This window comes from Gavialis gangeticus, unplaced genomic scaffold, assembly GCF_001723915.1.
Source record: "Gavialis gangeticus isolate Ggan-Ray unplaced genomic scaffold, GavGan_comp1, whole genome shotgun sequence".
Taxonomy (NCBI): Eukaryota; Metazoa; Chordata; order Crocodylia; family Gavialidae; genus Gavialis; species Gavialis gangeticus.
The window spans coordinates 72,169,722-72,193,136 of record NW_017728992.1 but is presented as its reverse complement, the minus strand read 5'-3'; the positions used below and the strand labels follow the sequence as shown (position 1 = coordinate 72,193,136).

The following is a 23,415-nucleotide window of genomic DNA, read 5'->3' as shown; positions in this document are numbered from 1 at the left end:
AACTGTAAATGTAGGTATTCATATACTTTTGATTGATCATAGTCATTTTTCATGAACACCTTAGACAGTCCGCAGACCCCCAAGGTCCACAGCCCACAGGTTGAAAACCACTGCTCTAAAGTCCGGCTGACAGAAAACATTCTGATTTTCAACAGAGCACCACTCTTGCCACCCAGGCACAAATGATTCTCTCTTGCTCCTCCATATGCTTACAGCTATATTATAGAACCAGTATTTACTCTGAACATATAGTTTTTAAATATTACTTCCCCACAGGGGCTGGAGATTGTCAGAGATCAGTTCCATGTGGTCACACAAATGTGGGGAGGATCAGGGCTGCAGATGTGCCTGCAAAAACATATAAACCATGATGTTTTAATGTGATTTACCAAGAGGGGATATATTCAGGAACCTCCTGCTGAAATGACTCTCTCTATCCCTATTCCCATGAGTCATAGCAATTTCAAGACAATTCAGGTATGCATGTCAATGTTAAAGCACTTTAAAAAATAGGTTGATAAGCAAGTAGTATCTCAACTATCCTGACATTACCAACCTACTAAAATATTTACTTACATTTTTAAAATGCTTCTGTAGATGCATATCCAGAATACTAGTGTCAGTGGATGCAACATGCCCCGCAGCTCTTCCTGAGAGCCATTGTCCACTTCCTTCTGGGTAGTTAAAGTCATGGGGGACTTTAACTACCCAGCCATTTTGTGGGAGGAGTGCTCAGCCAAATCTGAGTGGTCGCAAAGCTTTCTCTCGTGCATGGATGACCTCTATCTGATGCAGGAAGTCTACGGGCCGACAAGAGGCAAAGCGCTGCTTGACCTCGTACTGGCAACCGGGGATGACCTAATCAGTGACCTAACGGTCGAAGGGAAGCTGGGTGACAGTGACCATGAGCTGATCACCTTCACCATCTGCCGGAAATCTGGCAAGTCAGTCAGTAATACAGAAATCCTCGACTTCAGGAAAGCTGATTCTGACAAGCTAAGGCAGCTTGTCAGAGAGGCCCTAAAGGGCCACAACCCAAAGGAGAGGGGAGTTCAGGACAAGTGGTTGCTCCTCAAGGGAGCAATCCTGGATGCGCAAGCAAAGTCCATCTTGGAGAAAAGGCAGCAGAAAGGCACAGCAGCCCCCTTGGCTCTCCAGGGAACTGGCGGACTTCCTGCATCTTAAAAGGAAGACCTACTAAGGATGGAGGACTGGAACCACCACCAAGGAGGAGTACTCTGCTCTGGTCTGGACCTGCAGAGAGCAAACCAGGAAAGCCAAGGCTGCGATGGAACTCCAGCTAGCTACAAATATCAATGACAATAAAAAGTCCTTCTTTAGATATGTGGGGAGCTGGAGAAAAAGCAAAGGCAACATTGGACCCCTGCTCAGATGGGGCAGCTGACAACCGATGCCCAGGAAAAAGTGAACTTGCTAAATGGGTACTTTGCGTCAGTTTTTCACCAGTCCCATGGGATGCCCCTGCCCACTGTGGGTCAGTGTGGCCTGGGTGAGGGAGATTCCTTGCCCTCCATTGAAGCTGACCTCATGAAGGAACACCTTGACAGGCTGCATACCTTCAAGTCAGCTGGCCCCGACGGGTTATACCCAAGGGTACTCAAGGAGCTGGCAAGCATCATAGCTCAGCCCCTGGCACAGATTTTTGAGAGCTCTTAGCGCTCTGGTGAAGTGCCCAAAGATTGGAAGAGAGCCAATGTCGTGCCTATCTTCAAGAAAGGGAGGAAAGTAGATCCAGCAAACTACAGGCCCATCAGCCTGACCTCTGTCCTGGGGAAGGTCTTGGAAAAGATCATCAAAGAGGCCATCCTTAACAGACTAGCTGAAGGCAATATCCTGAGGGATACCCAGCATGGGATTGTTATGGGTAGGTCTTGCTTGACCAATCTCATTTCCTTTTATGACCAGGTGACCTATCACCTGGACAAGGGGGAAGAGATTCACATTGTATATCTTGACTTTAAAAAAGCCTTCAATTTGGTATCCCATGATCACCTCTTGGCTAAACTGGCTAACTGCAGCCTCAACCTCACCACAATCTGCTGGCTGGGGAATTGGCTCCGCGGTAGGACCCAGAGGGTGGTGGCTGACGGGAGCCAATCGTCTTGGTGCGTGGTCACCAGTGGGGTCTCTCAAGGCTGTGTCCTAGTGCCTACACCATTTAAAATCTTCATCAATGATGTAGGCATTGGTGTTAGAAAAAGACTGGCCAAGTTTACTGATGACACCAAACTCTGGGGTAAAGCATCCACACCTGAGGACAGGAGAGTGATCCAGGCAGATCTTGACAGGCTCATGAAATGGACAGATGAGAACCTGATGGTGTTCAGCACCGAAAAATGCAAGGTTCTCCACCTTGGGAGGAAAAACCTGCAGCATGCTTATAGGCTCGGCAGTGCTACGCTGGTTAGCACTACAGATGAAAGGGACTTGGGGGTTATGACTGACCACAAAATGAACATGAGCCTTCAATGTGATGCCACGGCTAGTAAAGTGAGCAAAATTCTGGGTTGCATCCACACATGCTTCTCAAGCAAATCCCGGGACGTCATTCTCCCTTTGTACTTGGCCTTGGTGAGGCCGCAGCTCGAGTACCGTGTCCAATTTTTGGGGTCCACAATTCAAAAAGGTTGTGGAGAAGCTTAAGAGGGTGCAGAGGAGAGCCACGCGCATGATCAGAGGTCAGGAAAACAGACCTTATGATGAGAGGCTGAGAGCCATGGTACTCTTCAGCCTGGAAAAGCGCTGGGGTGATCTGGTGGCCACCTATAAGTTTATCAGGGGTGTTCACCAGAGCGCCCCAAGAGATGACAAGATCGAACAGGCACTAACTCTGCCACGACCGATTCAGGCTGGACATACGAAAGAACTTCTTCACTGTCTGAGCCCCCAAGGTTTGGAACAGACTGCCACTGGAGGCAGTTCAAGCACCCACTTTGAACACCTTCAAGACAAATTTGGATGCTTATCTTGCTGGGATCCTATGACCCCTGCTGACTTCCTACGCCTGGGGCAGGGGGCTGGACTCGATTAAAACTATGATATGAAAACTATGATATTAAAACTATGATAAAGCTTCTAACTTCTTTTTACTTGGAGAAAAATGTGTTGCATTGTATTTGGTGATGCACCTCCCTTTTCAAAATCCCAGATCTGCCCACAAATACAACCCAGTACAATGGGTAGTTTTTGCTCCAGCTAAAGGATTACTGAAGAAAAACCAATTGACTATAGCTGTGTATGCAGATGAAAGGAGCAAGGAAAATTGAGAGATACACAGTAGTTTTGGTGCTGAATGTTACAAAAGGGTTCGACTATATGCAGCTCTGTTCTGGTATGTGATAAAAACTATTTTCCTTTTCCCGTTGTCCCAAGAACTGCCATGTCATAAGAAAGACAGCTGGATAACTAACGTGTGGATATCTATTATTTAGTGAGAGTTATTTGGATAAAATTATTTCTTTCCATATCGAGGAAGGAAACCATTTTTTATTTTTTTTCTACCATAAAGGTAACCATCTTGCTCCTCTTTGATTTCAAAGAGAATTTTGTCACTGATTTTGATGAAGAAAAGGTTAGGACTTGCTTACGTCCTGTATTAAGCTCCATGAAGTAAATGGGAAACTTAAATGGGCTTTGGATCAGCTCTTACCAGAGAAGATTTAACATAGGCAAATGTATCTACCTAGATTTGAAAGTGTATTCCAAGTAAGTCTTATGAGATGGTATGGAGGTAGAACTCCATTTCTCCCTCTCATTCCTCTGTGTGTATCATTCCTGCGTGTATCAGGAGGCATATCTACATGATCAATTAATGTGCTTTAGGTAATGCATATTAGATCTAGTACCTCCATTTTGAGGCACTAGAAAAATGTGCATTGACCTATTTGAATGTGCATTAGCTGAAGAGCACAGTTTTTTTGTGATGCTTGCATGCACATTAAAATAGGCCAATGTGCATTAGAGCCAGGGAAAGTAAAATCTACTCTTCAATAGGGTTGTGCGAAACACTATCATTTTGTCATGACATCCATTTTGCTGTTTCATTTCATCGTTTCATTTCAAAGCACCGTCCCATTTCGTTTTGTCGAAACTGTTTCACTGTTTTGACGCATTTTGACGTTTTGCCCATAGGCTATAATAGGGAATCATGAAAGTGCCTAAAACATTGTCATTTCTTGCCTGATTTGGATGAAAATTGCAGTGATAGTAACCCCTTCTGAGTGCAGGAAGCCTGCCAAATTTCAAGGAGATAGGCGCAGAGGTTTCTGAGAAACTGCACCTCAAACTATTCAAAACACAACTCCTGACACTTGGCAGCAGCGGCAGCCTTCTCTCATCCAGCGCACAGATCTGGGGGCCTACACACCTGGGAGGGCTGCGGGGCTGTGCTGGACTCCTCATGGGGGTGCAGAGCCATGGATATGTGCACCCGATGAAAGGAAGCTGTCTGAGAAGATTGTTGCTGCCGCCTGTCCCAGGAGGCAGTGGCAGCCTCCTTATCTAGTGCGCAGATCCAGAGGCTTGCACCTCTGGGAGGAGTCCAGCACAGCCCCGCAGCCCTCGCAGGGGTGCAGGCCCCCAGATCTGTGCGCCGGATGAGAGAAGGCTGCTGCTGCTGCCTGGGACTGGCACTGAAGCCAAGTAAGCCCAGCTATGAAACACGAAACGTTTTGAAAGCCCTTATTTTGTTTCAAAGCTGTTTTGAAGTCTTTGGTTTTGTTTCAATGTTGCTGTTTCGACCTCAAAATGCCCCAAAACAGCTTTGAAACAAAACACTCAGTGAAATTTTGCACAGCCCTACTGTTCAATGACTGCTACTTCTTTTTTTGGACTGTTATGTGAATGTCTTTGAACAGATCAAGTTAACTTTGCTGTTCCAAATTTGAAAATCCAGATGGGTTGCTCAATTGTGTTTGTTCTTATAAACCAGAAAGTATTTCAATTGCACAACTTGAAAAGTGACTCTTCTACTGATACTTCTGATTGGAATAAAAACTTCCAGAAAAGAAACATAAAATTTGCTTTCTAGGAATGTTATCATGTGCAAGGGGCAAACTGGTCTTCCAAGAATAGTTGTGAAAGTAAAACTCTCTCACTAGCATTTGCAGAAAGTGAATACCAAAGGCTCTTGAGTGCAGCTGAAAATAATTATTAAAAAAAATTTAAATGGCTATTATTCACACAATATTCTGCATTATTTGTCAATATATTTTAAGTTACAGTAGGAAAAAGTCTCATGAACTTACACTAGGCTTAACACATATAAATACACACACACTCAAAGCATTTATTCATCTTTGGCAAAAAAAAAAAAAGCTATGAATATGATGGATTATCATTAACAATAATCAGTATTTGCATAGTAGTTTACACATTTGGTGTTACAGAGACATCAATTCATGCTCTGAACTACTTGGTCCCATGGCATATTTGGCACTGATGAGGCCGCAGCTGGAGTACCGTGTTCAGTTCTGGACACCACAATTCAGGAGGGATGTGGATAACCTTGAAAGGGTACAAAGTAGGGCCACCCATATGTTTAGGGGCCTGGAGGACAGGCTCTATGAGGAGAGACTCCAGGAACTGAGTTTGTTCAGTCCGAGCAAGAGAACCAAAAATTCTAATCTAGGCTCCATTATCAAATCCCTCTGTGATTTTGCCCAAATCACCGTCTCCCTACCTCAGTGTACTTATTCAGAGATAATACAACTTAATTCCCTACCTAACAGAAATGTTTGGGAGACTAAGGAGCTAATGTTATGTGACATTACTTGGAAAAGAATCATTGAGGCACTTCCTACCATAGTATCTAAGCTCTGAATGATCTTGAGATGAAGCCTACTTGACCAGTAGGATTTGATCAGGTTTCTTATGTGGGTATGATTCCTTGGGCATCAAGGAAGATGTAAAAGTGCACAAGGAAAAAACTTTTCTTAGCTGTATCTGCACAAAGTAAGGACATCGTTTTCAACATGAAAAGCAGCTCTGGGTATGGTGTCTTCCCTCTTCCCCAGTGCAAGAGAAGGGTGAGATTATGACTCAGATGTTAAGATTTAGTACATAGCCCGTGACAGACTTGCAGCTAAAGGCACGAAGGGATCTGATGCATGAGCCACACAATTGTGCTCCTGACCATGCCACACATGCATGGCAGGAGATGTGATTGTGAGAGTGAGCATCAGATTCCATTATAGTGATCCCAGGCTCCCCCTGCACCAGCAAAGAGCAAGCTTCCATGGCAGGGAGCACCATCAGATGATCTGGGCTGCTAGCCATGGGGCGCACCATCTGTTCCCACTTTTGGGAGCCCCATCAAATGATCTGGGCTCCCAGCCTCAAGGATGCCTGGTGTGCCCCCACAGCTGGGAGCCCAGATAAGCTGATGGGGGGACACTAGGCCACAAGTTCAATTAACGGAGGGATAGGGACCAGCCACAAAGTTATTACACATTTTTTATGGAATAACTTTATGACTTATTCCTTGTTTTATGACACCATTAAATGCTTTAATGTGTGGCCAAGTTACAATGTAAGACATGATTAACTGGTTAATCACATCCTAAGTGTAACGTTTGGCAGGGACCTAGTACAAACAAGTCTGTCCTTTCTTTCTTTTTTTCCCTGCTCATTTTTCTGGCCAACATATTTTGTTTTTTTTCCCCAAAACATCTGAGGGGTTGAAGAGGTCAGGAACCAAGTACTACTAAGTGGGATCTAAATGTGTAAAAATAATAAAACAAAATGAATAGATACAGGTAAAATAATCCTAAAACAATGACAGCTCTCTTTATTGTAAAAGCCAAAGACTAACATAGATAGTAAAACTTTTAATCACCTCTTTCTACATGCAAAGTGCTCTCTCATTCAGTGTCCTGCAATCATGCCATGGCCAGTCAGAGATGATTTTTAAGAGTTTCATTTTGCACATAAAGCACTCAAGAATAGAAGGATGATTCCTGGAAAGAGAAGTTAAAAGTTAAATGGCCAGATTTTCTACTCACGTTGGCATAAAACAGAAGCGTGCACTTTGCAGTCAGTGGAATTGTACTGGTGTGAAGGAGTTGAAAATAAGGCCCACACTCTTCACAAAGCACAGAGTATTGCCACTGGGAAACTAATTTTAGTTCTAGTCATAAGATGATCAGTGAGGAAGGCAACAAAGTAAAAATGGACAGATATAAAGTATTAGGTTTGAACAGATATAACAGTTGAATAAATGAACAGATATAAAGTTTGGTTCAAAGGTCACATACACTCACTATCAGTATCATAAAATTATGAACAAAGGGCTGTGAAAAAAAGCTTAGCTTTAAAGTTGTCCAAAGCTTAGTATTTCCCGTTTATGGGACTGCTCTGGGAGTCTGGGATTCCCACCATGATTCCAATTAGAAGTTTGTCTTTGATACAACGAAAATTCTTCAAATGAGAGATGTTTCCCTGATACACATTAGATTTAACCAACTAACACTTCCTAGGAAACAGTTTGGTCAGAAAATTTCCAGTTTGATCTAGTCAGAAAAAACCTGGATTTTCTAGTCCCTCCAGTTGCAAATGTACAGATAATTTCACAAGCTCAGTGCTTTGAGTAAAGATCACAGAATCAAGCTTGGTTTGCCATTTACAATTTTATCTCTGCACTATTTAAACAAATGCAATCTGGAATTCTTGCAAGTCCCTATACTCTGTTCATGGACTGACCACAGATTGCTGTTTCACCCGACCCAGTGGTGGAACCTGCTCCTTTCTAACTGAATGCATCATAGGCAAGAGAGTGGTTCTGATGTTAAAGAAACAAGAGTAAAGGTATTTTGGTTTTGTTCTTACACTTACTGCAGGCTCACAATCTTGGGCAATTTACTCACACATTCTGTGCCTTAAATTACCCAAAGAAAGGGATAAAATTTAAACTGTCTTAATGCAAGAAGAGGGGAACCTGGCCCCATACAGAGGAACCTGAAGTCCTTTCTACTTTATACTGGTTGCCAATGCCTTTGCCCGAAAGCTTGAGAAATTTTTTTTTTTTTTGTGATTTCTTAGTTGGTCTAATAAAAGGTATAATTTCTGAACCAAGTGTTCTAGAGTTTTGCATTTCTTTTTTGTCTCAGACCAATCTGGCTACCAAATACATCACTGAATACTTTTCTAGGCCATTCAGCGTGGGAAAGTATGAAATGTAAAGCTACAATTACATCTGATAAAAGTGACAGGTATAGCTATCAAACTAATTGAGATGCATTTAAAATATGTGGGGGCATTTATACACATACATTTTCATGCTGCAACGTGCTGGAGACCTGGCGCATAGGAGGAGACTCGATTAAACTGAGTCTGCTCCGCACATGAGCTAATGCACACTGCGCTGTACTGCATGCAGTTGTCTAAGTGGCAAAATATACATCAGCATGCAGAAAATGGTGGTGGTGTACTTTTGAACTAAATTACCTTTGATGTGTTTTAGTTCAATGGCATGCCAGTGTCATTTTCTCAGCGCTAACACGCATTTCACCGTTTATATAAAAGTATGCACCACTGCGCCAGGCGCTTTTAAAAGCACCCAGTGTTGCAGTGCAAGCATGTGTACAAATGCCCTGAGACATCCTAGAGCAGTAAAGGAGAAAAAGTGACAACATGATTCTTCATGGAACAGATAAAGATACAAAGACATGTTTGCAAGTGCAAATAGGATCATTGCAGGCACTAATATTGCCAAGGAATCAAGCCTACTTAATACAGCAAAGAGGCTGTAACACAAACATCCTTTGAGTGAAACATTTTGGTAGTCTTATTATTTGTTAACTATTAACAATAATTATTTGTAGGGCCATTGGGCATTTGTTGTTCCAGGTACTGTGCACACAGAGAACAACAAGACATAAAGAGCTTGCTTGCAAAAGTCAATAAAAGAATACAATAAATTGATAGTGGACTAGTGGTAGCAGTGAGACAAACACAAGATATGTCCTGAAAAACAAAATCAAATAAATACATATATGAGACTGAAATAAATACCAATTTTTAAATTATTTTGAAAACTATACTTCTGATTTGATTTCAAAGTTCACACTGTACTCCTCACAAAGAGAGATAGTCATGTTAGTCTGAAATCAGGCAGAAGGCAGCATAAAGGTTCAGCTTATAAACTAACTATATCAGAGATGCATACGTTTCATGAGCCACAGCTAACTTCATCCTCACAAAGTAAAGATCTGAAAAACAAAGGACCATGCCATCAGGAATAAAGTAATTGGCTCATGAGATTATATACAAGTAAGTAGGGGAGTGACTCCACTAATGTTTAATGATACATTTCCAAGCAAAATTCATTTGAATTAGATACTTCTAGAAACTCAGCAAGATGTCCCGAGCAGTGAACAAAAAGGTTTTGTCTTCATTCCTGTCCACTCTGAGCACTTGCTAAAAATCAAAACTAACAAACATAATAGCTTCAGAAAATAATGATAATTTGGCTGCATCTTCTGCCCAGGTCTGAACTGGTACCAATACTTAGATATTAAAGTTTCCATGTATGTAATAGGAGTTTAGAGACCATGGTGATGAGTGTGATATAAAAAGTGATAGATAGGTAGATAGACATATAGACAGATAAACAGGTATCTCTTTATCAGTCCTCTGAGCCATCCGGTTTCCCTGTGCACAGCGCAGACCCTGGAGGGTTGGTTTAAGGCAGTGGAACTTTTATATGATAGAGTGTGTGTTTCATAAATATGTAAATAAAGAATAGTTCTCTAATTTTTCATATAGACTTTATATTCATTTTAAGGCCATGCTTTGTACTCCTTACTCAGGCAAAATTGTCACAGAAGTAAATGGTAGTCATGGCTAAGTAAACATAACTGCCCTTTACAAATAAAATAGCTGTATAAAAAATAACTAACTAAGTAGTAATGGGATTAAATTAAGCCAAAAAGAATTAGGCTGAGTATCAGGGGAAATTTCTAAACTAGCAAGTCTGCTAGGCTGTAGAAGGGAATAGACCCAATGCTGCATCCACATATACATACACATATCCTAAGTACACAGGCTTCACATAGGAGAGGCAGAAGAATTTGGAGGCAAGCTGCATGACAATTGCTTTGTTGGCCATGACTTGTCACTGCTCAGAGCACTATGTACAACAGTATTTTTTGGCTAGATCTGTGGAGCTCTATAGGGCCAGACATAAATCAATGGCAGTTATGCACCTATTTGCATCTGTAGGCACTTGAATATCTTTGAGAACCCCAAAATATCAGATTCCTGACTCTACAGTGTCCCTGAGCTTTGTCTTTCTCCAATACCCATAGCGAAAAGCACTGCACACAACTCTGCCCTCCTTCCATGCAGTGAAACGTTTGACCAGTATGCACTAAAATATATTTCACAAATTGTTTAAAGCAAGGCTCTCCAACTTCGCAGCAATCAGGGGCCACATGCCACACATGCTGCAGACCATGGGGCTGCACACTGCTCAGGGCATTTGCCCTGCAAGTGATCCCCCATCTACCATGCAGGCAGCCCAGTTCCCCACTGCCATGCATGCAGCCTCACCCTGCTTCCAACCAGGCCCACTGCACAGGCAGCTCCCTTCTCTGCTGCTGCGTGCTGAGCAGGAAGCTGGCTCCCCTATTACACGCACTGCAAGGACAGCTCCCCCAACCATGCATGCAGCCTGGACAGCCCAGGGTCCCCCCTAGCTTGCTTTCCTGCCTGCAGGAGTGGGGACACAAAACAGAAGCCAGAGAGGGAGAGGGAGTTCAGAGTTTGATGCATCAAAACAAGAGGGGGCTCAGGGACAGTAGCACGCAGGCTGCAGGTTTAGCCTCTTGCGGGCCACAAGCAGCCTATAACCTGCCAGTTGAACAGCCTGGTTTAAAGCAAGAGGGGGCTGGAAAAAAGCGCTAGAGACTGATCAGGGTAACCCACTAATAATTTTTCTTTTCTCTCTAATCTCTCCACTGACCCAGAAATAAAGGTTTTTCACACAGCTAGAGCAGAATTGTTCAAATGAAATCCACTGATGTAGAACTCAGCTCTGATTCTGGTTTGTTATGGGAGTATAACAGATCATTTCTTGCAAAAATCTATGGATAATCTTGCAAAATATCTATTAGCAGAAATCCTATGCTGCTAAAAACAGTCTCACATTCCTTATCCCACTGAAGACGCAGCCTCATTAAAGGTTGCAAACTAGCCTACACATGGTTGCTTCTATCAGCATTCCAAGAGATTCCATATAAAGCCTGTATCCCAACCATTTTTAAAGCATTCATTTTAATAATTTTACTTCTTTGTACAGATATTTATTCTACTTTATCTTGTAGGGGGTTTTAGCTATGGGTCAACAATGAAGTGAACAGTAGTGCACTATTTGCTAAAATGTTAAAAAGAACCCATTACTTTTTTGTATCTGCATTGCAACCATCACCCATTGCACACTAGATTCCATTTTTCCTCTGTTTAGGTGTAAATAACACTTCATGTGTATGATGCTCCCCCTTTCATATTCATTACTGTCATAGATTTGAAAAGAAAAAAGCAGAGGTCATTTATTAGAGGTTACTTTTCATGCAAAACACCCTGTGGTTGCTGTCATTCAGAACTACTTAGTCTACGCCCTCAGTCATCTATTAGCAGGGCTTCAGGTCATAACCTTTTGTGGCATTTGGAATTCCAGAACCTCTGATTAGTGCAGTATTTACATATCCTTCAGAAAAAAATGTTCCTCTATAGAAATGCATGAAGTGTTGTAAATGTGTTTGGCCTTTTGTCTGGAATACATATGAACTCTGAATTCAAAGTAGGGTGCATTAAACTATATTTGTTTGTCATGTTATAGCTGGGCTCATAATTGGAGCACAAACAGAAGGCAGTCTCTGATACAATTAACAGACACCACTTATATGAACTACCTTCAGCACTGTGATCCTGTTTTATATTTTTCTCAATCAAGGGAATATCTGTGCCTGCTGCAGCTTTGATTTAATGGCTTCTGCAGGGATCCAAATAGTGAAATTTTACTGGAAGTTGCAAGACCTTATTGAATTATTGCATCAGCACATGCTAAAAGATATCACCAATCATGTACGTTTTGATCTCTGATAACACAGAAACATCATTCATTTGCATTGCAGAATCAATATACGTTATTTTTTGTTGGATTTTGGAAATTAAGCCAAATTACATTGTTCCTATAACAGAAACAGCATGACTGACCCTTATTATGACTGATTGGTTGATTTAATTGATTTAACTTGGTAGGAAGAAGATGTTAAGTGATATTAAGCAGATTTCCCAGAGGTGCTTGGGGCTTTTATCATAGTTTCTTATGTATTTCAAGGAAACAGTTTTTAACCTGGAAGAATGTTCACAGCACATGACAAAGACCATAGAGAATATGCTACATGCCCAAAAGAGAGTGGTTGAAATGAAATGTGGAATTTAAATCATGCAAATAAGGAGAAAGTTTGACTACAGATCTGGCTGAGTTCAGAACTGCCTCCCTTCCCCCCATTACCTTTATTCAGTTGTTTTATGGTAGATTTGAATTTTAGCGTCCATGGTAGAAATACCCGACAATCTTAAAGAGTGGACTCTTCTGTATACCCACAGAATAGGTACAGAACATCTGCTGGTAATTCACATTGAAGTCAGTGCATAATCTGCTGCTCCCCTTTCTGAGGAGAGGAAATTAGCTTCTCAAACTGGTGTATGTTGAGCTTTGCAAGGGTAGAAATGGTACAGAAAGTATACACCACATTTAAAAAAAAAAAAAACCAACTTGTTTTCTTTTAGCCAATTAACCAGATGTTTCAGATATATTTCAAAAGCAAACTCATCATAGCGATTGTTTGGTTTAGAATGAAAAGACTTTGGAAATCATGTGCATGTCTCTTTGGAAATGATGTGTATGTTTAAGATGAAAGTTGATTAATTCATGGGAAGAATGGTCTGCCTCTTATTTACCATGATGGGTAAGGTCAGAATCGAAAGGAACACCAGTCACTAGGAGGCATTGCATTTTAGGCCTAGGTCACCCAGAATAGTTATTATGATGTGTTGACTGCATTTCCAGTCTCATTTAGCTTCTGCTAGTATCTGCATCTGAATCAAATATTCTCCACTAAGTTAAAAAAAATTAAATTGAATACAGCTTTGGTCAACTTTTACTGTAAAAACAACACTACACACTTTTATAGGATCTGATCTATAAAATTAGGATCCATTATTGTTTTTCAAGACTTCCTGAAGTTTGTGGGGTTTTAAGTTCTGAGGTTTTGAAGTTGGAACAGGCCTTAAAATTCAGATCTGCCTCTAGATTCAGTTCTGGATCGTTTTCCACCCATCCTGATGTTCAGCAGGACTGGATTTTGGTTTTGATTATCTTGAGGTTTTAATTCTGTTATTCTAACAGAAATATGCACACAAGCAAAGGACAAAAAAGAATTTAGTGGATGCCTCACAGGTATAGGACAGGTCAGATTTGTATTGCTCTTTATTGCCTGGCTGGTCTATAGAGTCTGCACAAGAGCTACCTAAACATGGAAGCCATAATTCATTTTAAAAATACAACTGGGGCTTCTCTGACAGACATCTTTGGGATGAGACTCCCTTTACATGCTCAGGAACAGTCAATTAATGTTTCTGTGATTGCTGAATTCTCATATTCCTAAGAGAAGCCATGAGTGTACCCCACCCTGATGCTGGATTTCCTTCTGAGGTGAACCACACACAGCAAAAAAGGGAATGGAGGGACCCTTTAATAAAGAAAATTGTCTCTCTTCTGTAGCTGCTGTTTGAAGCACGTCCTGTAGTATCATCGGCCAGCAAAGGAGACAGCCAGCTGCAAAAAGGATGGGAACATATTCGTGTGGGCTCCCCTTTGCTTAGAACTGCTCCACAATCCCTGGCTAAACAGGAGGGATTTTTAATTTAGCGAGCCTGCTTTCAATTAGTCAATCTGTCGCACAGCCATGATACCTGAGGCCTACCACAGTCTGTTAGGCTGCAAAAGATCCTCAATGTTTCCTGCTGCACAGAACATTAAAATATTACACCCTGGGCTGTCTTAGGTGGTTGTGAATTGATATAATCAATTGCAACAATGAAAACAGCATTTTAAACACAGGAGTTTGATGAAAAGCAGAGTGCACCAACAGACACAGGGCCAACTGGGTCTCCGGAAAAAAAGTTCCGGTTCCTGGCTCTGTCACTAAACCCTCTGTTTGAGCTTTGGCAATCTACTTTACTTATGTCTTATGCCAGATCCCAGAGGTTTACCTCGGCACTTCTGCACCTTGGAGAATGGCAGGACATGCACCAGCATCAATGGCTGGGCTGCTGGCTGCAGTGGCGGCAGCTGGGCCAGAAGTACAACAGCTGCTATTTTTGCAGACCACTCCCCAACTCCGCATCCAGGGCTGATGCCCTGATCACCCCATCTTACCTTACCTGGTCACCAAAAGGCATTTAGGTGAAGGGAGGCATTCAAATGACTTTCTGGATCTAACCCCAGCAGTTTGAGGTAGGTACTATATATTTATGCAGTAGCTTATACTGTGAGACCTCAAGGCACTATTGTCAAACTATATATACTTTTAATACACCAAGTACTGCTGTATTTTCTCTCATACATAAACCAGCTCCCCAAGAAGTCTCTCTTAAGATTGTCTGACCCACACAGGCTCACACTGCTTCAATTCCTGTACCACTGTACAACAACTGTTGCATTACTATTTAAGCAGCTGAGGGAGTCAGTTAGGCTTAATGGCTCATTGTTCTTCACTCTGGAGGTATTAATGATTTTTCTCTCCTTTTTAGTGATCTTTATATTCCACTAATCAAGCCCTTTCTTAGGGATGTTTTTCTGTCTGATAGCTTCCTATTTCACTGCTTTGGAGATTCCTTTGTTCTTTTCAAAATCATAAATGTACTCATGGAGACTAGTCTTCAGCAACAGATAGGGTTTTAGCTTCAGTTAAATGGGAAAGAGAGGGTGACTCAACTGAAGGGTCTTTCCCTGCTTTATGCAGCCATAACTTTGGAAAAACAACTTTTTTTCTTCATTCTTCTTTTCAAAAACAAGGTACGTATTGGAGCATGTTATATGCAACAAAGTATGGTATTTTATAACATAGCTGTGCCCAGAGCCCGACATCCAAATTAAATTATAGGTCCCCAGCATGCAAAGCTAAAGTCAAGCTTAGATAAAATCTGAAATTAAGTTGGTAGTAAGGAAAAGGGGACCAAAGGTGCACAGACACACAACTAAAATCTGGTTAGTTACCTGCATAGCGCTCACTACAGTAATTGTGCAGACTTTACTACAGAAAAGAGTGTCACACAAGGGAATGAAGTGGAAGGTGATTGTTAGATATGTTATTTTGCCTTGCAAATACATTTGTCAGTGGAATACACATATGTATTCCATAACAGTTGGGATCTCAAATGATTCATTTTTTATTTGATTTTGTAGTTTACCACTAAGATATCATAATAATATTAACTTTTAAAAGCTAACAGAAATGAAAAACATCTGAAAAATCACTTTTAATTTATCTCCGTCACTAATATCTCTCTCTGCTCACAGAACATTCCATGAAAGACACAATAATGCCATTTTTAGTCGGTGTCTAAATTTCCAGATGCTGAGAAAAGGCATATTGTGCTTCTGCCTATAATAATAAAATGGATACCATCATCCCTAAGAATCTAGATCCTTACTTTTTCAAAGTGGTGAAATCAGCACCACAATAAGCCCTTTGCCCAGAGTTGGAAAAAGAAGGCTGTGGCTGTATGCAACTGTATCCAATTTAGTTTTCTCAGAGACAAGTCAGGAATAATTAAAAACAAATAAACAAAAACCCCCCTCTCCTTTAACTCAAAAATAGATTCTTATTTTTAATTACCTAAGCAGTATTTGTGTTGCACTGGGAAGTAAAGATTGACATTGGTAAAATACAGTGTCCAGTAGTGTTCCTCTGTAAGTGAAGTCTTATTGCAGCATACACTGAAAATGTATTAATTCCTACATTTATTACCTATGGACAAAGTCTCCTCGGCCAGAAACTCTTCAACACTGGCCTATTAACTTAACATGTCTAAGACAGATCATGAACAGAACCATTGCAGAATCTAACTTGTTTGTTGAAGACTAAAACCCAGATTTTAGCCTATAATAGTGCATCCTTGTATTGCTCCAGAAAGGCACCAAAAAAGGATTAGCCTGATGCAAAAGCACCCTCAACAAGCATGGGACTAGTATGTGAATCAATGGGTGACATTTCAAAGAGATGAGAGGCACAGTCTGAGCAAGATGCACTCCAGTAATGCATGACTGACGAAACAGCCCTCTGGGTGCCATTCCAAGTCAGCATATGTGGCTGTTCTAAATTATTCCAGTAATAGAACTTGTTCAGCTATCCTGGGAATTGGAAGACCTCAAAAGGAAAGCCTCACTCCTATATTCAGATTTTACGTTGACTGCTGCATGGATTAGAACTGAAAGATGTAAAAATAATAATAATTTTAGTGGGTCTTGGACCCATCACAGCTCTCTCTAGCCAGCCTCAAATCCTACTGTCAAGTGCATATACCTACTAACTTGAGCAAATAAACAACATACAAGCTATATTATTTCATTGCATTAATGACATAAGTGAAATTCTAACCACTGTGTAAGAGAAAACAATAACAAGACTTAAATGCCTACAGAACATTTCCTCTCCTCTATCATACTACTTAAAATCTAGATGTTTTGGGGGGTAGGAGAAAGAGAAAAGCAATGGATGTTTTAAAACTCTAAGACAAACTGTTTGGAAGGTGTTTGACATACAGGAGGGAGCATTTTTATGGATGGAGTGCAGTAGTTATTTATGTCCTGTACCAACAACATTTGGAGTGGAATATAAGAAGAGAGGCAGTTCTATTTGTGCCTGTAGAAAGCCCCTGTTTTGGCACCCCATCAGCGCAAGTTGATGTGTACCATTTCTCTTTTTCCCCCCATTTGAACTGGAACTCATTCAAATATTTTCCTTACACATGTAAGTATAATTCTTTCTAGCCCTGCTTCCAAATGAAAGTGACTAATTCTGTACAATATATAGATTTGATAAAGTTGACTGAGCATTACAGTTAAGGAGGAAAGACAGTTTATTATTTTATACACTATATAGGGTTCCTTATATGGCTGAGGCCTGAAAAATGCATTTAATTCAAAAAAAGATTTGTTCTTTCATTGGACAATTATTCCAAACTGTTTTGCCATGGAGAAAAGTAATCCTGCATATGTTTTATGAACATATGTATATATTTTTTGCTTTTGCTGAAATATTTGCTTGATCAAGCCTTGATAGTTTCAGAAATAAATATGAATGCATTTGCTTAAAATAACAAAACCACACACAATACTTAACTCATTATGATGATTTAGCTTTGGTTCACTATTTCTTTTGGCTGAAGACTCTGGATGAAATCCCATGTATACAATCTTACATTTTATACCAATACTTTTACTTCAGGTTATAAAGTAATCTCTGTCAGAGACTGTGCCCTAAGTAGTTTAAAAAGGCATCTGCTTACGGAATGTTCTTGTCAAAAGGACATGTGCAAAATAGATTATAAAAACTAAATTTGATTACTGCATTATGCTTTATGTATGTTATTGCAAAGAATTATCCAAGACAGTAAACTCAGATCCCCCACTACACTTAAAAATGAACACAGTTGCTAAGCAAAGTGTTGTAACCACAATTATAGAAAATAATAATGCAACTTATTATAAACAAAAAAATCAAAATGTGTATACTTTCCTTGCTCCTCCTCCTCTTCTCTTACACACACAGAAGTGAAAACTACTAAGCTATAAGTTCAATTTAAAGAAATCCTAAAAAATATATATTATTACATCTTTGTAAAGACCCTTGTGCTGCAAACTTTTACTGGCTTGTTAAGGCAAAATGAACGGTCCTTTGTGGAATCCCTCCTTAAATAACTTAAATTTATGTCCGTCCACTTCATGACACACTTGGATGTTATTGAGGCAACCAGCAGTGTGACGTAAGTGTTGCATCTCTGAGGGTACTGAAAATGGTTTTCTTATTGAAAAGCATAAAGGGCCAGATTCTGTCATATTTACACACATGACCCCACACATGGAATCATACCTGTGAACTTTACTCAAGTAAAATATTGCAGGAGCAATTGCCAAAACATGGGAGCTGGCTTAGTTTGGACTTTAGAACATGGTTCTAATTTTGCTTGTTATGGATTATTATCCTTTGCTGCCAGCAGTTGCTTTGCATCTTCCCCTTTCTGTATACTAGGTTTCATAAATATATATTTATGCATGCGTGTATAAATCTATATATATAGGTATATATGCATATGCATTTCTGAAATATATATTTCAGAAATCTAGTATAAAGCAGGGGGGAGATGAAAGATGGAAGGTGAACTATCAGTTAGAAACCAAGTTAACCTGTTTTCAAAGTAATGGTTAGTAATGGTGATCATTTCTTTATTCAAAGGAGATGTACAGAAGTATTGCCTTGGCTATTTTAAATTGCTAAGCTATACCCCATGCTGTCTGCAAACAACAGTATGGAGCAATCCACAGTAGATGCTGAATATACTATGTAACGGAGGTCTCCCTGTCTAACCAGAACTAACTCTTTTCTTTAATAGAAGAGAAATAATGAGACAACCTCACAGCATTTTAGTCCACTTCTTCCCCATAAAAGGTCTCAAAGAAATGCAAAGTACCACTGAAGAGTTCAAAGACATACCTCAGAATGTGACTGCACATGCAAGGCATGCTGGCATATTCAAGACTTGATAGCTCTATTGGAAAAAACAGAAATAAAAAAGGTTCTGCATACACAATACAATACACAATATCTAGTTCTACTCTCTGGAACTCAATGCATTCATTTTGCTCACGGAGCAAACTAGGTCCCAGTGTGCAACACATACAATAAATCTATCTAGGTCTTCAGAGAAGCTGAGTTCTAGAGAAGCTAAAAATTACTTGGTGTAAATGATGCAGAGGCTGATGCAGCTGAATTTATAAATTGGGTTGAAAAGTTTGACATGTGGAATTAGATTATGCCTATAATGCATCACTAAGTAATTGATATGTACATTATATGCAAAGAGGGAACCCAGTTAACTCAACTGTAACTTTTTTTTTTTTGGCAGAGTGTATAACTTGGCCATCAGTTTGTTGCTAGGTGAACATGTGGAAAAAAAAAAGATTTCCTAGTTTATTAGCTGAATAAAAATGTGTCTTGTAATTGAGTGGTTCTTATAAAGAAAAGCACAATGGAGTAGATAGGGACATACTAAGGCATTTTCTAGCCTGTATAGGAAAATAATTTTGGAAGTTTCACTTTTTTATCGTTCAAGAATTGCAAAAGCTCATGTTTAAATTCATTAAAATATCAGCATCAAAGGTGGGGGGAAACCTCAAGATTGTCAGTCTTTTATCGGTTAAAAAAAAAATATTTAGAGAGTTCACAAAAGGCTACTAGGAGTGAAATAAAAACCCTTCAGAAAAGAAATCTCAATTTTATAACAACTATTCAAGCATATTTCAAGCTTTTTGGTGATGATCTGCATTTATTTCAAAGAGACTAAAGCATTCCCTCCATAATTACTGCAATGTCTGCACTGATCCAATGCCGATTACAGTACAGAGTCTTAAATCTCTGTAATCTGTCTGAAATTTTATTAAATATTAGATTTTTGTGTGATTTGTTTTCTTATCACTTTACTTGTAACTTTACTGCCACTCACTGCCATGAGACCTTGAGCATGAGGCTGCTGCTTTAATCTCAATTTGTTACACTAAAAATGCAAAATTAAAGAAAAATGAGGAAAGTTTAATATTACCAAGGAATGTGATTGATAATATTGTGTCATTTTTTAGTTTTAATATTATAAACTGAATGTTATGTTCCTCTACCCTAACAGTGACATATTTAACATTTTAAGACTGGATATAATAATTTTATGGGATAAAATGGGTATTATTAGATGATTATACTGTAGTACTTTGTCAAATCCTTGTATATTAAATACAAAAAAACTGTAATAAAATAATGGTGAGAACCTGACTTCTACTAAGAGAAGAAAGATATCCATCCTTAAATCTCACCCTTGCTTTAAAATATCCCAGAGGTCTCTGGCCAGTGCAAGCTGCAATGTACAATACTTGATGCAATGTCTAACGCATGGGGATCAGGGACAGTGAGAGTTTACAACATAGTGGCAGTTTTAATTTGAGAATGACAAAATAGGAGACATTTTTATATCCCTATGACTTCTGCTTTGCTTCCAGGCAGCTCCAGTTAAAAATATGCCATATGGTGTCCAAAGGATGTATATCAAAGTGGGACACACTTGAGCATGCTATAAAATAGCATAGAGGCAGCATGGTATGGATCATGCTTCTCATGCATTTTATGACTGTGGACATCTTTAACTAAAGACCTTCTCTTCCTTCTTCAAATTCCTTGAAATAATCGGTTGGGCACATATCCTCCTCCCCACTTTCAAGACTCTCTTAAAATCTAATCTCACTTCTGACTTGCTCCCTATGATGACACTGATTGGTTTGTATAAACATTTCCTTTTCTTGTTCCTTTTCCCTAACCTCTATCTACTTGTGTCTCTGTGTTTCCATCCTGACAAAGTGGACTACTATATAAAATATTAAAAATGTAATAGATATTTGATAGAGGGCACTTAGCCATCATGTTGATGTCAATACAGGTATACATATTTATACATGCATTTTTATTTAAATTAAGGATTCCCCCCCTTCTGAACAAAGACTAACTTAGAACTAACTTTTATGGATGAAGTACAGATTTCTGACTTATGTCTAAACATTGATGAAACTCAGCTACAGCAATGGTATTGCTACCATATGCTACATATAAATGCTGTGAACAGTGCAATATGAGGTGGCACAATTACCTATATAGTTATATCTGTGACACGTAAATGTGTAAATGGAAAGGACAATACTAGCTCCACATGCTTTAGCAACTAGTGACATTTTCACATTGTGATACAAACTGTGCAATTTCATTGTGCTTTGTCTGCCAGTGTCATTTTTAACCACTATCCAAGCAACATTCCTCCTTAATAGTCTATCCTTAAAGTGCACATAATAAAATGAGGCCGCTGAGATTTGTACAAGTCTGGCTCTCTCTACTGATTATAATTCACTAAGTAGAAATGCTGCACAAGGTCAGTTTATGTGGAAAAATCCATATCAGCAGAAGCACAAGTTGACCCTCTTTTCAGGCCAAAATGATAGCATTTGGAGTATGATATAATGTATAGATGAGTACGGTCCCATAACAAGAAAGGTAGTTGTAGAAAAGAATAGCACAAAATACTATATATAACTATATATACAGCGTATATACACAGTAAATGCCTTATAGTAGCACACTACAGGTTTGTTGTTTAGGGAGCTCTCCTTAGGAAAGTGATCATCAAGATTGTAGATGCACAAACATTTCAGATTACTAAATTAGCAAGAATATGAGACTTGGAGTTATTCAAATATACAGTAATTGCAGGGAAAAATTAAGATTCACAGTCCCCAGTGTGGGGCTGTGGTACTGGGGACAATTACATTTGACATTCATAAAAGAGTTAATTTTGAAATAGGCAGCTTTAAAGAGCTATTTAAAATGGTGCGATAGCCACATCCAATAAACTTTGATTCTGGTGATATAATGCCTCTAACACAATATCTTACTGGAGAACTGCATAGTCAGTGGTGTCCTGCTGATGAGATTTCTGGGCAGAGTTCTATGAAGAGTCCCTCTACCAAATGCAGTTCAGTTAAAATGCTAGTAGTAAGCCCATTGTAATTTCTCTATCTTGCCATTGGCTTCTCATCCCAAGTGAATGTCCTAAGCTTGGGCCATTCTGCCCTTTTCTATTATTTTCTCAAAGAAAATTTAAAAATGTCTTAGTTTCATCCTGAAAAAGTTTTGAAATCTCAGAAAAGCATCTCAGGGTAGAATTGTGTTTTCCCCATCTTTGCTCCAGACTCAGTTTCCAGTAGTCTCTAATAGCACCAACCCAAGACAGATGTTGAGCTACAAAAATGGATACTCAGGGCTAAATTCTTCCCTGGTTTGTTTCTATCAGTGGCAATAGAGTTAAACCAGAGATGAGTTTGGCACCTGGTTGGTCTGCATGCAATTTAAATCTCTTAGCAACAATAGCAAACATTAAGGGCTCATTATATTCAGAATTACTGAGAAAGAAAACTAGTCCTCCCATCCAAAGCTTGTATTGGAAAGGCTTCAGTCAATCTTCCAAACCCCTTCCACAAAATAATATTGAGAGATTGTTCTTAGACCAAGACAGATTGTTCTTCATATAACATACAGGATAAACAGTATCCAAGGACTGCATGTGGAAACTAGTTTTCTTTATAGGAAAAGAGAATCCTCTTTCAGAAAAATGCTCATAATTAAATGAACAGCGATTCCAAAGGACCTGCCACATTTACAGCAGAAATTAAATCTGTCTGATCATATGTAGAAGAAATGACTCCCTTGTAATCCAAAGCAAGGAAATGGAACTGGTTAATTTGCCTAAAGTTTTATCTTTTCCCTTCTCGTTAAATAAAGGAAAAGAAGGGAAGAAAGCTAGAAGGGAAAAAAAGAAAACACTTAAGGAAGCTGGAAAGTTTCTTTTTAATTTTGCCTTCAGAGATGTCAGCAAATGTAAAAAGATGCAACTCAATGGAACAAATCGTTACAAGTATTAGAAGCCACATATTTTGCATCAGGCTCAAGTCCCAGCAGAGTTATAATACCTAACAAGGAACAGCTAACAGTACTGTGAAGGTTTACTGCACTGACGTCATAGAGTCCTAGTGGAGTTATTTTCCTGACCTGCAAAACGGGACCAGCAGTATAGTCAGGAGCTGCTGGAAATGGCACAGAACAGCATCTCTCTGAATCCATTCTATCCACTCAGTGTAATGGCATTTCAGTGAAAGGAAGAGCACTCTGTGTACTTAAAGACTGTGAGTTCTGTTCTAAAAATGTCTAGCTTTGGATATATGGAGTGGTGTACCTTGGCTCGCTTCTCTCTCAAAACCAAAGGAATATCCATCAAAAAGATGGATAGTTTTAAAGGAGCATTTCAGCTGAAATTCAAATGGTCACCCCTCACCCCCCCACAAAAAATAAAAAAACAAACCAAAAAAACCCAACACTAAGCAGCCTCTTCCACAGCCATCATACCATAAAACTAATTGCAGGGACTATTTTATGTTATGACATGTTAGTAGCATAACACAGTCATAGTGCTTAGGCTTGTCAAAACGAATAAACTTTTTTTTTTTTTTTTTTAATTAAA

General features: G+C 39.5%; 1 long non-coding RNA gene across 2 annotated transcripts in view; it reads right to left on the bottom strand.

Moving 5' to 3' along the window:
• Positions 1–20: 20 nt before the first annotated feature.
• Positions 21–23,415, bottom strand: part of LOC109302645 — a 42,555-nt gene continuing 19,160 nt past the window's right edge. The window contains exons 3-4 of one of the 2 annotated variants that reach the window (XR_002098881.1): positions 18,804–18,858; positions 21–348 (exon numbers count right to left, since the gene is read on the bottom strand). This is a non-coding gene — a long non-coding RNA (uncharacterized LOC109302645). Of the gene's footprint in view, positions 349–18,406; positions 18,859–23,415 lie in introns of those variants that run through there. The other variant, XR_002098879.1, reaches the window with a different exon arrangement.